A 13,271-nucleotide genomic window follows, 5' to 3' on the forward strand; every position below is an offset into this window, starting at 1 on the left:
TAAGTAGTGGATTTATTTTGAATTAATGGAATGTGACTAATGGAGTATAATGTTGAATATAGGTTCGAGCAATTATGAATACTTAGTACTGCAGGTGATAAGGTGTGTACTTCTACCCTATGATAACTTGATATAAAGTCGAAGGTGTGTACACACACTGCACACACAAGTAGATCGGCAAAAGCCGAAATACCAAAAAACTGAAATGCCGAAAAGCCAAAAGTTTGACTATGGCAGTCTTGCAAGTGCGCGAACACTCGTGAGATGGAAATCGATAGGTTTTCTGAGGCCCCATGAGCGATTCCATGGGCTTGGGCTGTGATTTGGCCTACCGGGCCAGAATAGGCTTAATGGGCCAAATGGGCTGTTGGACCCATAATAGGCAAAAATTGATAATTGATGTTATGTGATGAAAAATCGTATGTGAGCATGACTATAAATGTGAATTGGGCCTGATGGTCCATATAAATGTGATTTGGGCCTAATGGGCCATATAAATGTGATTGGGCCTAGTGGGCCATATACAAGTATGTGAACTTGACTGGGCTTTGTAAGGGGTTTTGGGCCTAGTATATGATGACTACATAAAACTTAATTAATTAATTTTGACCGTGGACGAGTCATAAGGTTATGGTGTGGCAATGGGTATATGCATGTCTAGGATTGGATCTAGGGAGAGCTTGGTACTTAAGCGGTCTTAATGACTCACCTCCTCTTCTCTGGAATCCTACCTGATGCATAGTATTCGTTCATCTTAGCTCACGGGATTTGTTAACGGGCCAAGGTAAGTGAAAACCGTAATAAAAGGAAAAATTACCAAAATGCCCTTAAGGGCGAAAATGACCAAAATACCCCTAGGTGTTGAATGTAAGTTTTATGGATGTGACATGCATATCTGCTGGATACATATGATATTTTGCTTAGGTTGCATATGGGTTGGGTATTTTGGAATGGAGGAAGTATATGAGGATCGCATGGTTGCTTGATAATCGTGGATCCACCGGCAGCTTTTAAGCCCAATATATAAATGAAAGTAGTTCCGCAACTGGGCTACCATGGATGTGTATTGGTTGGATGGGTCGATATTTATATCCCCACATGATGTGTCAGGGGATGGAGCTGGTGTGTAGCGGATGGATTATTGGGATGGGATTGCACTGCATTGTATTGCATGTATGATATTGTTGTGATATTATTGCGATGTGGCCTTTGGCCTAACTGAGGCTAATTTGGGCTAAGGCCCAAAGATCACCGTTATTGAATTGGGCTCTGGCCCAAAATGACTAATGATTGCTTTATTCTTGTTGGGGGTTGTACATATTGGTTTTCGAAACTCACCCTCTCCTTATAAACTTTTCAGGTGATCCTCAGTAGGCGGTTCGACAGATAGAGGGACTCGGAGGTGGCCAACTAGCATAAAAAGACTTAGTCTTTATGTATTTTTTAATATATTGATTTTAAATTATTTCTATTTGATTTGGGTTGTAACAAGGTCTTTCCTCTGGCTAATATTTCAAATTAGGATTATTATCATTTTTTTATGCTTTAAATTTATTAGAAGTAGAATGTGGTTTCCTAAACCATAACTGTTTTTAAATACTACGTTTCCACAACTCCATATTTAAATAATGAGTTTTCATAAAATCATATATTCTAAATAAAGCTTTCGCAACTGAAAAGAGATTTTACAATGTAATTAAGGTTTTTCATTTTAAGGAAGTGTTTTCAATGAAAACAAGGTTTTCGCTAAAACACTTCAATGTGACGCGCCGGATTCAGCCATAACGTCTGGGCCGAGTTTGGGGTGTTACATTTTATGTGTCATAATTGAATCGGCCTAATGTGTTGGCCTATATTGGTTGATAATTCATTTTGTAAATGGTCGTACAGTATTGGCTAATATTGGTTTAAGCATATATATATATATATGCATATGATGATGTTTTCATGGATGTGGAAATTTGCATGGTTTAAGTTGATTTACGTGATGTATGTATGTGATATATGGTGGCATGTGAATGATGTGTAGATGTCTTGTTTTTGGCTGAATTGGTTGAATATAATTGCTTGGATTGGTGTTATGTTTTGCATTATAGGTGTGTGCATGGAAGGGTGACAAAATGACATGGTAAATAGCCTTGTAACACCCTTAACCTGTATCTGTTGCCGGACTAAGGTTAAAGGTATTACTAGATGAATTGGAACATTTAACTTTCATTTCATAAACATCGAAGCATTAAAAATCAATCATCAATATAGAGTCCCTTATAAAGGTCTTCAAGACCTAAAACATGCATCAAAAAAGAGCCGGGACTAAATCGAAGACATACAAAAATTTCCCAAAACTTAAACATTTTTCAAAAAAGTACAGCTCACACGCCCGTGTAATCAGGCCATGTGCCTTACACGGCATTAGACACGCCAGTGTGTCTAGGCCATGTCAAAATAGGGCATACATACTGACTTGCTCACACAGCCATAAGACACGCCTATGTGCCTTGGCCATGGTCGATTCTGACTTGAGCCACACAGCTAGCCACACGCCCATGTGCCTTGGCCATGCTCGAACCTGACTTACAACTGTAGGGTACCGCAGGGGACACACGACCGTGCAACCTAGCCGTGTGTCACAGATGGCTGAGACATACGGCCATGGCTCTACCCGTGTGGACAAAAATAGGCCATTTGTATAGCCAACTTGCCACCCCAATTGGGTCAAACCTACAAGCACCAAACCAAACATAATTGCAAAACCATTTTAGCCAAAATCCATAACAATCGATACAACATTTATTCCATAACATTATCAATCATTTTTCATGCTTATAAACTCAACTCAATTGTGCCAAAACATAAGACCAAATCATATCAAAACATATGGCTTCATAATCTTTAAACTCATGACCAAATCTCATACCAAAAATTTCCAAACTTACCATTTTTCTAAGCCATTTATGAACACATCAAATAGAACATTTTGCATCACATTTCACATACCAAAATTGTATCATAATCACATCCATATCAAGCCACATCAAATGGCTAAATATATACAATCATAAAACATAATCTAAACATTTCTACCCTATACATGCCATACTTTAATATATACATTTTCAAAGTACCAGAATGAGGTTCGATAGTGTGAGGATGATCCTTGACGATCCCTGAGGTCACGGTAGCTTCGATATCTATAAAACAATGCAAATACACACAAAGTAAGCTTTCAAAAGCTTAGTAAGCTTGTACTAAAAATTATTAACAATGTATAAAATATAAAACATCAATACATAAGTATTTATACATTCTCAATTCATCTATCAATTTTATACCAATACCATCTTCATGTTTATACCAATTCAATGAACTTTATATACATAATGCCATCTACTACATATGTATTATACGTACCTGAACCTTCTCGTATTTATTCATTTTCATTCTCACCTCTCGTTAGGATATTTTAAACTTTCCAAAGATTTTTCATGCTATAATCATTCGCACACTTAGTGCCTTAAAGGTTAGCCGAAGCTATAATAACTCCGCACACTTAGTGCCATTTCAATTAACCGAAGCTATCTCGGTAGCGCACACTTAGTGCCTTATATAGCCGAAGCTAGTTTGAATCGCACACTTAGTGCCAAATACAATTGATTTATCGTCGTATTCATCCAACCAAATATATATGCAATCCATGTATAATCAAAACATCAAAATATACTTGTAACATCATATTTTACGTACGAACTTACCTCGTACTCGGAATTATCGAATCGGACTGTTTACTCTATAATCTTCGACTTCCCTCAGTCTAAGTATGAATTTCTCTTTTCTTGATCTACATCAAAGGAAACCAAGGCTGAACCCTAGGTAAGCTTTTCTATTTTCTTTTTCTTGTGATTTTCGGCAATAAGGATGAATGATTCATCCATTAACATGTTTTATTTTATTTAATATATGTTTAATATGCTAATGACCAAAATACCCCTTTAATAAACCATTTTAAATTCACATATAATAAGGCTACAAATGTCCATTATACATGTAAATGGCATAATAACCTCATAAGGACCTCTCAATTATAGAAGCAAGTCAAATAGACACTTTTAACATCTAGCACACAACTTTTACATTTTACGCGATTAGGTCCTTTTTATTAAATTAAGCACACAAACATTCGAATTTTTATACGAGACTTTTACACATGCTAATTCACACACCATAAACATAGAATATAATATTTAAACATTTCTTTGACTCGGATATATGGTCCCGAAACCACTGTTCCGACTAGGGTCAAAACCGGTCTGTTACAAGCCTTGTTTTTGTCCACATGGGTAGACACACGAGCATGTGTCTAGGCCGTGTGTGACACATGGCTTGCCCCATGGGCATGTGTTCTGGCCGTGTGTCCCCTGTACCCTAATTGTTGAAAAACAGAATGCTCAAAATTGAGCACATGAGCAGAGACACGGGCGTGTGTCTCAACCGTGTGGATGACACGGCCTTAGGCATGGGTGTGTGCCATGGGTGTCTGAATTTTGCACCTATTTTATGAAAAACCATAAATTTTAATTTGACCACATGGCCTAACACACGGGCGTGTGACTTGGTCGTGTGATTTCAATTTGTTCTTGGGTGACAAACAGAGAGTTAAAGGGTTAGGGATTGTAACAGCCCAATTTAGACCCTAATAGAAACAATGGTTTTGGAACCAAAATTCTGAGTCAAAAAAAATTTAAAAATTATTTTCTATGTTTTTTATGTCTGAATTTGTGTGTGTGAAATTTTCATGATTTAATTTTGTTGTTTGAGTGTCTGATTTAATACAAGGGCTTAATCGCGTAAAATGAATATTTGATAGTTTAATGTGCGATGACCAAATTGAATGTGTCTTTATAATTTGGAGCATTTATGTTGCAATTACGCCATTGAATAAGTGATGGACGGTAGAAACCATGAATTATAATGGTTTTATATTTTAATATAAAGTTTATATTTGTAATTTGATTAATAAGTAATAATAATATATAACATATGTAACACCCCAAACCCGGCCCAAACGTTACGACCGAATCCGGCGTGTCACATTGAAGTGTTTTTCGAAAACCATGTTTTCATGAAAAACCCTTCTTGATGTTTAGAAACTTTTACCGTTTAAACTTGAATAAAACCTTAGCCTTATTTTTTTTTTCCAACATGTGATTCATTGTAATAATCAAAGCATTGTTAACAACCTTGTAAAATCTTATGGGAAACTTTGAAAACTTGTAAACCTTTGTAGTGGCAGAAACATGTTATTTAAAAAAACAGTTGAGTATCGAAAAAAAATCAAACCTTCTTTGTCATGGCTTAAAGTGAATGGATACTACGCACCAGGTAGGATTCAAGAAAAGAGGAGGTGAGTCAATTAGACTGCTTAAGTACCTAGCTCTTCCATGATCCAATCCTAGACATGCATACATCCATTGCCACACTTTAAGCTTATTACTTGTCCACGAACAACAAATTAGGTTTAAGTCTATTTAAAATATTTATTTCCTTTGAAAACATTTACGTTGCGGAAGCTTTGCTCGGTTATCGTGATATTTTAAAAATAAGTAATTTTATAAAACACGCCCTAGAGCTAACCAATTTAATAACCCAAAATATTAAAAATAATAAAAAGAGCGGCCTTATTTTAATCTGGGCCATAGCCCCTTACAGTAACAGAGTATACTGGGCCTAGCCCATATCAGCACAGTTGGACCCATTTCAATACAATTGGCCCATAACAAAATAGCCTCATATGATTAATGCATGATAACCCCATCCAACCCTACACTTGCCTCCGTCCATCCCTACACTTCCTGTGGGAAATAAATCACCCACGCCATCCCTACACTTACAGTGTTAGCACCGATTACGGCACTAACTATAATCCGTAGCAAAGCTGCTTATATCAGAATATTTGGCACGACCACCGGACGAGTTCTTCCTCCATAACAAAACCCAACCCCATGCAATGATATACATGTCATGGCATATAACAAATGTAATCGAATATCATGTATTTCGGTCAAAATTAACCCTAGGGGTATAACGGTCATTTAGCACTAAGGGTAAAAGCGGTAATTTTCATACTTAGGGTAGTTTAATAAAATTTACTATTCTAGAGTTTACATACATATTCTAACCATTAACACATTAATGTAAGCACTTACCAAGCGTTTTATCGAATTGGGCCGTTGGCCCACTAACCTATTTTCGCCCATTAAGCCCAAATATACCGAAGTGCGAAATTACGCACTCTGCAATCATACTGCTTGCGATTATCAAAATTAACAACCAAACCACCTTACAAGCGCTTGCACGCTCGCACGCTCGTAAGTTCATAAATGCCGGCTTTTCGACTTTTCGGCTTTTACCGATCTAGTCTATGAGTGGGTGTCGTTTACACACCTGTTTGTGACGAAACGCTGACGAGTTCCACACACGAACTGCCTACAATCAATTACTAATACGTTAACTATGAATCCATAGCAACTTATCTGCAAAACTCCTTACTAGAAATCGACCATTAACACTTTAGGCACTAGTGTTCTTACCTTTGCCGAAAAAAATGGACTAGATCTATTTCTGGTCGTTCCAAATATCCAAGCCTTCGATTAGTAGCCTTTAATCCACACTATAGGAAAACAAATCAGATATCATCACTAAACCTTTTGAGTACAACCAACAGGCACCCTTTGCATATAGGGGTTTTTTGGCTTTTACCTTAATTCATGAATAACGAAAGAAAGATTCGAGCGTTTACCTATATTGTTATGACACTACTCCCAATCGATTATAGATCCAACTACCGCACAAGAAGAGAAAAATACTCAACCAAGGGTTCGGCTTTTGTAGTACCTCAAAGTAGTAAGATTTCGGTTTTGAAAGAAAAGATACGAGGTTTGGCTTCAATGGAAATTCGGCTAACCAGTTTGTTGAGGATTTAAGAGAGAAAAGAAGAAGACTATGAAGGATTTAGGTTCGACAAAAAGATAGGATGAGAATTAAGAGGAGAAAGAAAAGAGAAGAGGGGAAGAGATGAGAGAAGGATAGAAAAGAATAAAAAATAGAAGAAGGAAAAAAAATGAATCCTAAAGGCCTAAAATATTCGGCAGTCTTTAGCTATGGCCGATTGAGTGCATTTCGGCATAGGAATTCTTTTTAAATTTCAATTCTCTAATTTGCTCCTTGATTTTTGGCCAAGTTTGGAGTTTGAATATCATTCAAACTCCCCAACCGATCGAGCGACCTTATCCACCGCTTGCACCGCTTGACCTGATACTGCTAGGAGTCCTAGTCGACTCAACTCCTTCCCCATGCGTGCAGCAAAAACCCAGCCACTCCTACGCGAGATGAGGCTCGAACTCCATACCTCGTCTGCCCATGCGCCCACACCTGAGCTACTGGCCACTGCATCACGCATCTCCTTTAGTAATATATGGTTACAATTAATTATAAACCTTACTGCTGAAGCTCAGGTTACTTATGAAATAAAAAGGAAATTTTTGCTCTTTGTACATCTCGAACTCATGACCTCTTTAACACACACATCGTTGCTTGTCATCTGCGCCACAGGCTCTCCTTGTGTCAAACTTCATTCGTAACTTCCTTTAAGGCCTATTCCAACATAACTCAGTATACTAAAAACCCAATTTATGCGGCATACGCCTTGTACCAGGCACTTCCCACGCCTCCTAGCGTGCTTTGCCATTGGGCAGATACTTGCTTCGACATGAATTAGCTTTGAACAATTAATAAGGCTTACTGCGACAACCTTGGTTTTCTAAAATAAAACCCATTAGTTGCACACGCAGGAATCGAACCCTGCTCCTTTCCTCTTGTTTAACACGCTTAACCACTAGGCCTGACTCCTCTTTATGTCCCATTTTAGCCCAACTTATTAATAAACCTTAATGCCCAGATCCCCCAAAGAAACAAAATTAATTATTTTTACTAGAGCCTTGGATCGAATTTTTCCCATACTTTAAATACTTCTAAATGTATTTAAAAACTAAAATAATAATAATAATAACCATAATAATGTAAATTTCAAATACGATAATATATATATTTTTCCTAATAATAATTATAATTTCCATAAATCAATAAAAATAGATACAAGAAAATTTTCTAATAATAATTTAATTTAAACACTAAATTAACAACAATAATTTTATAAATATATTTGTATCTAATAATTATAATGATAATAATTTTCATAAAAATTAAAAGATTAGTAATAACATAAATATTTTATCAATATATATATATTTTTTAAACACTAGTAATATTTAAAACTTCTCAATATTCAGGTTTTCTTCTATCCGAATCCCAGACTCAAAGTCCAACTCTTCTAAGCCCAATTTTTGGGGCGTTACAACATAAAAATTAATTGCCATGGCTTGTATTATCCTTTCATCATTGAATATCAAAATAATAAATCAAAAGAAAATGCTTGGGTTGTTCGGCCATGGTTAATCTTGATTAAGGTATGTAGTTAGCCCGGTTTTTGATAATTTTTACGTTTTTGAAATCGTTGCTAAGTTATCTATAAGACCCATGCTTGAATTTTTGATTTTGGTGAATATTTTGAGTTATGCCATTGTTGAAAGCTTGTAATTTTTGTTGTTTGATGATGAAATATGAAATAAATGTTTTGGGTTAACATGTTTTGTATTGGAGTTTTTGATGATTTTGAGTAATTAGGACTAAATTGCAAAAATAATAAATTGAGGGACTAAAATGTGAAATAAATGAAATATATGGACTTGTATGAACACTAGGAGTATTTGGCCTAACATGGGTGTAGTGAAATTTTACGTATTTTGTGTTTTGTGCAATAGGGACTGAATTGTAAAAACTGTAAAATGTCAGGGGTAAAATGGTAATTTTCCCATTTATGTTTTTTGTACTAAATTGAATGAAAATATGTTGGAACAAGTTTAATTTGAATATGTTTAGATTAAGAACCAAAGAAATCTGATTTAGATCCGGAGAAAACTAAAGTCATCGACTAGTCGTCCCGTTCTATTTTACATCATCCGAGGTAAGTTTATAAGCAAACAGCCGTACTTAATTTTAATTAAATGCAAATTATACATGCTGAAATTAAATATGTGAATATATATCCTTAATAGCCGAATGTGTTCAAGTTTGGTATCCATGATTATGAATTCGTTTTGACTGAGTTACGACGTCCAAAAGCCCCATATGAACCTTAGGAATAGCTAGGATACATAAGTCAGGACATAGGATTTCGATATATATGTGTGAGTAAGACCACATTTTATACTTTGGCATCGATATGTGACTCTGATATATGTGTGCGAGTAAGACCCTGTCTGGGATAGTGGCATCGATATGTGATTACATGTAAGACCGCGCCTGGGACATTGGCATTGTACGATATGTGTGATTATACGAGTGTCCTATCCAATTCCAAATGGTTCATTGGGCAACGACAGATTGTGATCAAATGTGCAAAATGAGCTAAAATGATCAGGTATGAATTGGATTATTACCTACTTGAAATTAGGTAAGTAAGTTACTAATGTGAACATGTGTGCCTTGTGAAGTATATTCGGCCTTTTCTATGTATATGCATATGATGTTATACTTTGATTCACGAGTACATGTATAAGTGTTCACATAATAATATTTAGCTTTGAAATTGAAAGATATTTTGCTTATATATATGTGTGTATTCGCCATATAATATAAATATGTATGTAATTGTCCTTTGATTTATGAATATATGCACATAAGTGTATATGTACTAGCTATGGTAAAGATATTTTGGCTTGGAAATCGAATGATAGTTTATTAAAATATGTATATGTATATTCGGCCATGAACAGTTCATATATGAAAGTATATATAAAATAAATGAAATTGTGAGCTTAAGATTTAAAGTAATTATGATAGAAAAATTTGGTTTAGTTTAAATGATTTGATTATGTAATTTAGATGTTTACTTGCTTATCACACTACTGACTGTCTTCGGTATCTTTATAAGTGAATTTTCGAATCTATTGCATGTATAGGCTAGATTGTAGTTTGAAATGTTGGATATTGGTTTTGTACAATTTAAGCCATGCGAAAATGGCCTAACCTCTATGCTTGAAGTCGGTTTTGTTTGATTATGACTTTAGTTCATTTTGGTTATTATGCTATGTGTCTTCAATGAATGGTATTTGTGATATCTATTTTGTGCATTGAAGTTGGTTGGTGATTTTGGATGTGTGCATTTGGTCGATTCAATTATGACATATAGATAGAATAAAGTATAAGTGAATTTGATTGTTAATTTGGTTAAGGTGTTATTTATGATTTGGTATTAAAGGATGATAGGTTATATTCGAATATAGAAAACGTTTATTTTGTTTTGTTTATTACATGGTAGATAAGATTTGTGTATGGGATATATGTTTATATTTGGTTATTGATTTATTTTTGTGAAGTATAAATGGTAACATGAATTGTTTTAAAAGTTAGTATAATGTACTTGTGTACTCGGTTATTTGGTGAAAATATATGAAAGGGTTATGGTCAACTTGGTGATTTGGTACTGTATATATATATGTATATGTATATATTTTTGCACAAGATGAAATGGTATGACATATTTATTAACTCAAAGTATATGTGTATAAGTATATAAGGTGGTGTTTTGGTTATGGAGTAAATGATGTTTGTGTTTGAGTTATAATATGTAATGCATTAATTAGTAAAATGTATGTCAATTATATGTGGTACATTAGAGTATGCTTATGTTATAAAATAATGATAGGTATAACTATATGGATTTGATAATTATTTGAAAATCGATTAATATGCACAAGTAGATCTTGGTTACCGAATAGACATGAGATGAATAAGATTATGTATCTTTTCAAATGGCACATTATTTGAACATTTTGGATAATCTATTTGAGTGGTTTAATTGGTTAAGTTGATGATATATTTTGGCATATGCTAAGTGGATTATTACTTATATGTATTTATGATATGCAAATGTTGTATTTAAGTAAACAAATGCTATAATGGAAGAGATCAATTTTATAATATGGAATGACGTATGTTTGTTTACTAATTTGTTTGTGTATAAAATTAGTAAGAAAATAAGATATTTTATATTTAAATTAATTGAGTGCCATAATTGCTGTAGTATACATATATGATTGGTATGTGGAATGACATATACTTGGTTATGAATTTTAACATCCGATTTTTTTGATTCTTTGTTGTATTGATTAAATATAATATTGGAAATTATATGAATTATTGAATTGAAGCATGTTAGTTGCTTGTTAAAAATTTTTTTTTTACTAGATGATTAACTTTGTAATGAAAGTCTGTTCTGAAGTGTTTTATGTTCGGTAATGCCTCGTAACCCCATTCCAGAGATAGATACAGGTTAAGGGTGTTCCATTTTATTGGTATCAGAGGTATGGTTTAGTCAGCTCTAGGACTACCATAGCGTATGTGAGTCTAGCTGTACATGCCATAGTTAACCTGCAATAGTGTGATATCTCCTGACTCTGACGAAAATTGTTTTGTTGAGACAGATAAGTCTTTCAACCAAGCTTTTGATAGTACGGAATGTGTACTCAAATGTTTGAATGAAAATGTGTTGATGATGAGTTGAAACTCATAAAGGTATGGATCAAAGAGTATGATATATTGATGTTGACAAATGTTATAATTATATGAGCATATAGATTATGATATTTGAGTTATGATTGCTATCTGAAATGTTTTGATTGTGAATTGGTAATTTGAGTTGGTATATGAATTTAGTGCTACGAACAAAAGTGATTAAAAGTAAATGTTTATTAAATGTCTGGATAATGTAAGATTATTAATGAATCGACTATTTGTGATAGTGTGCGTTATGTGCATTTATGTGTAAGTTAAATTTGAGGCTTTACTACCCTCACCCCCTTATTAGTGAAATGTTACTGTGAAATATGTAAGATTTAGATTGAATAAGTCCATGAGTGTGGTGTTACAGAAGTTCGTGTTCAGAAGATTAGTAATGAGGTCAGAAAGGTGAATGAATCAGCAAATAAAGACAGTATTAAAAGAGATATTGAATAGTTTTGAAAACTATTCAGATTGTATAAAATCAGTGTTACAGAAGAAGTTAACTCAGAATAAATGACCTATTCAGGTATGTTATCTAAAGAAAGTATTAACTAGAAGCATCTCTGGATTTATTTCTGTTATTGATAGGATAATATGAACTTAATGATGATAGAATTCGACAGTTGAATAATGTTTGAATTGTATTGATGGTTGGGTACAGTAGTTTTAGTCGGGCAGTTACTGTGACTTCTTCTGGGCATTCTACGTGTACATTTATTTTCAGAAATATATCTAATTGCTTAATGTCAGAAGGAATTCTTACAGTAAGAGAATATTAGCTAAACATGTTTATAAACGAAAGCATCGTCGATCTGTTTGGGTTATGTTCGACATTGCTCTGTCTTTCTCTGATATTTATTCCATTGTGTGGATATTAAAATCGATGGTAAAATCTGTATAATGGTAATACTCTGTTACTACTAGATATTGTTATGTTGAAAACATGTACAAATTATATTGCTTTTGTTACTGTGGACTCCAGTATTTATGAATGACATTGTTCTTTCTGGACATTTTCTGGGATATTATCGAGGTTGATATCGCTCTATATGGGATATTTATTTAACGGAAGTGGCTATATCTGTTATAATTATAAGTTTTGTTCTAAAAATTTGGGAAGCACTATAGTACTGTTATTAGAGTTATAAAAGTTGTGTTTCTGCATGGGTTGCTGTTCAAATCATATCTGATTTTCTTCTGGGTTCAGATACTTTATTAACAACTGGGATATTATCTATTATTTTGAGTAAGACGTCAGTCTCATTATGATATTATGATTTCTATTTGATGACTGTCGCTTTTGTATAATGATATGTCTGAGTTATTCTTTAAAAGAGAAGAAATAATTTCTTCGAAAAGACTGATCCAGTGGTTTAGTTTGATCTGAATTATTTGATTTAAAAGAAGATTGGGTTATACGTGTTTAAATCTATTCACCGGACTGGTAATAAATTTTGAATGTACATGTGTGATCTAAGGAATAGTCTGGAAGAAGAATTTGTATTCTTGAGGATTTGATACAGAATTATGTTTATTGGAACAATTCTATCTGAGAAATATTGTGGTAAATTAAAGTTAGTTTGATTGTTGAA

Source organism: Gossypium arboreum, chromosome 8 (genome assembly GCF_025698485.1).
Source record: "Gossypium arboreum isolate Shixiya-1 chromosome 8, ASM2569848v2, whole genome shotgun sequence".
In the NCBI taxonomy this organism is placed as follows: domain Eukaryota; kingdom Viridiplantae; phylum Streptophyta; class Magnoliopsida; order Malvales; family Malvaceae; genus Gossypium; species Gossypium arboreum.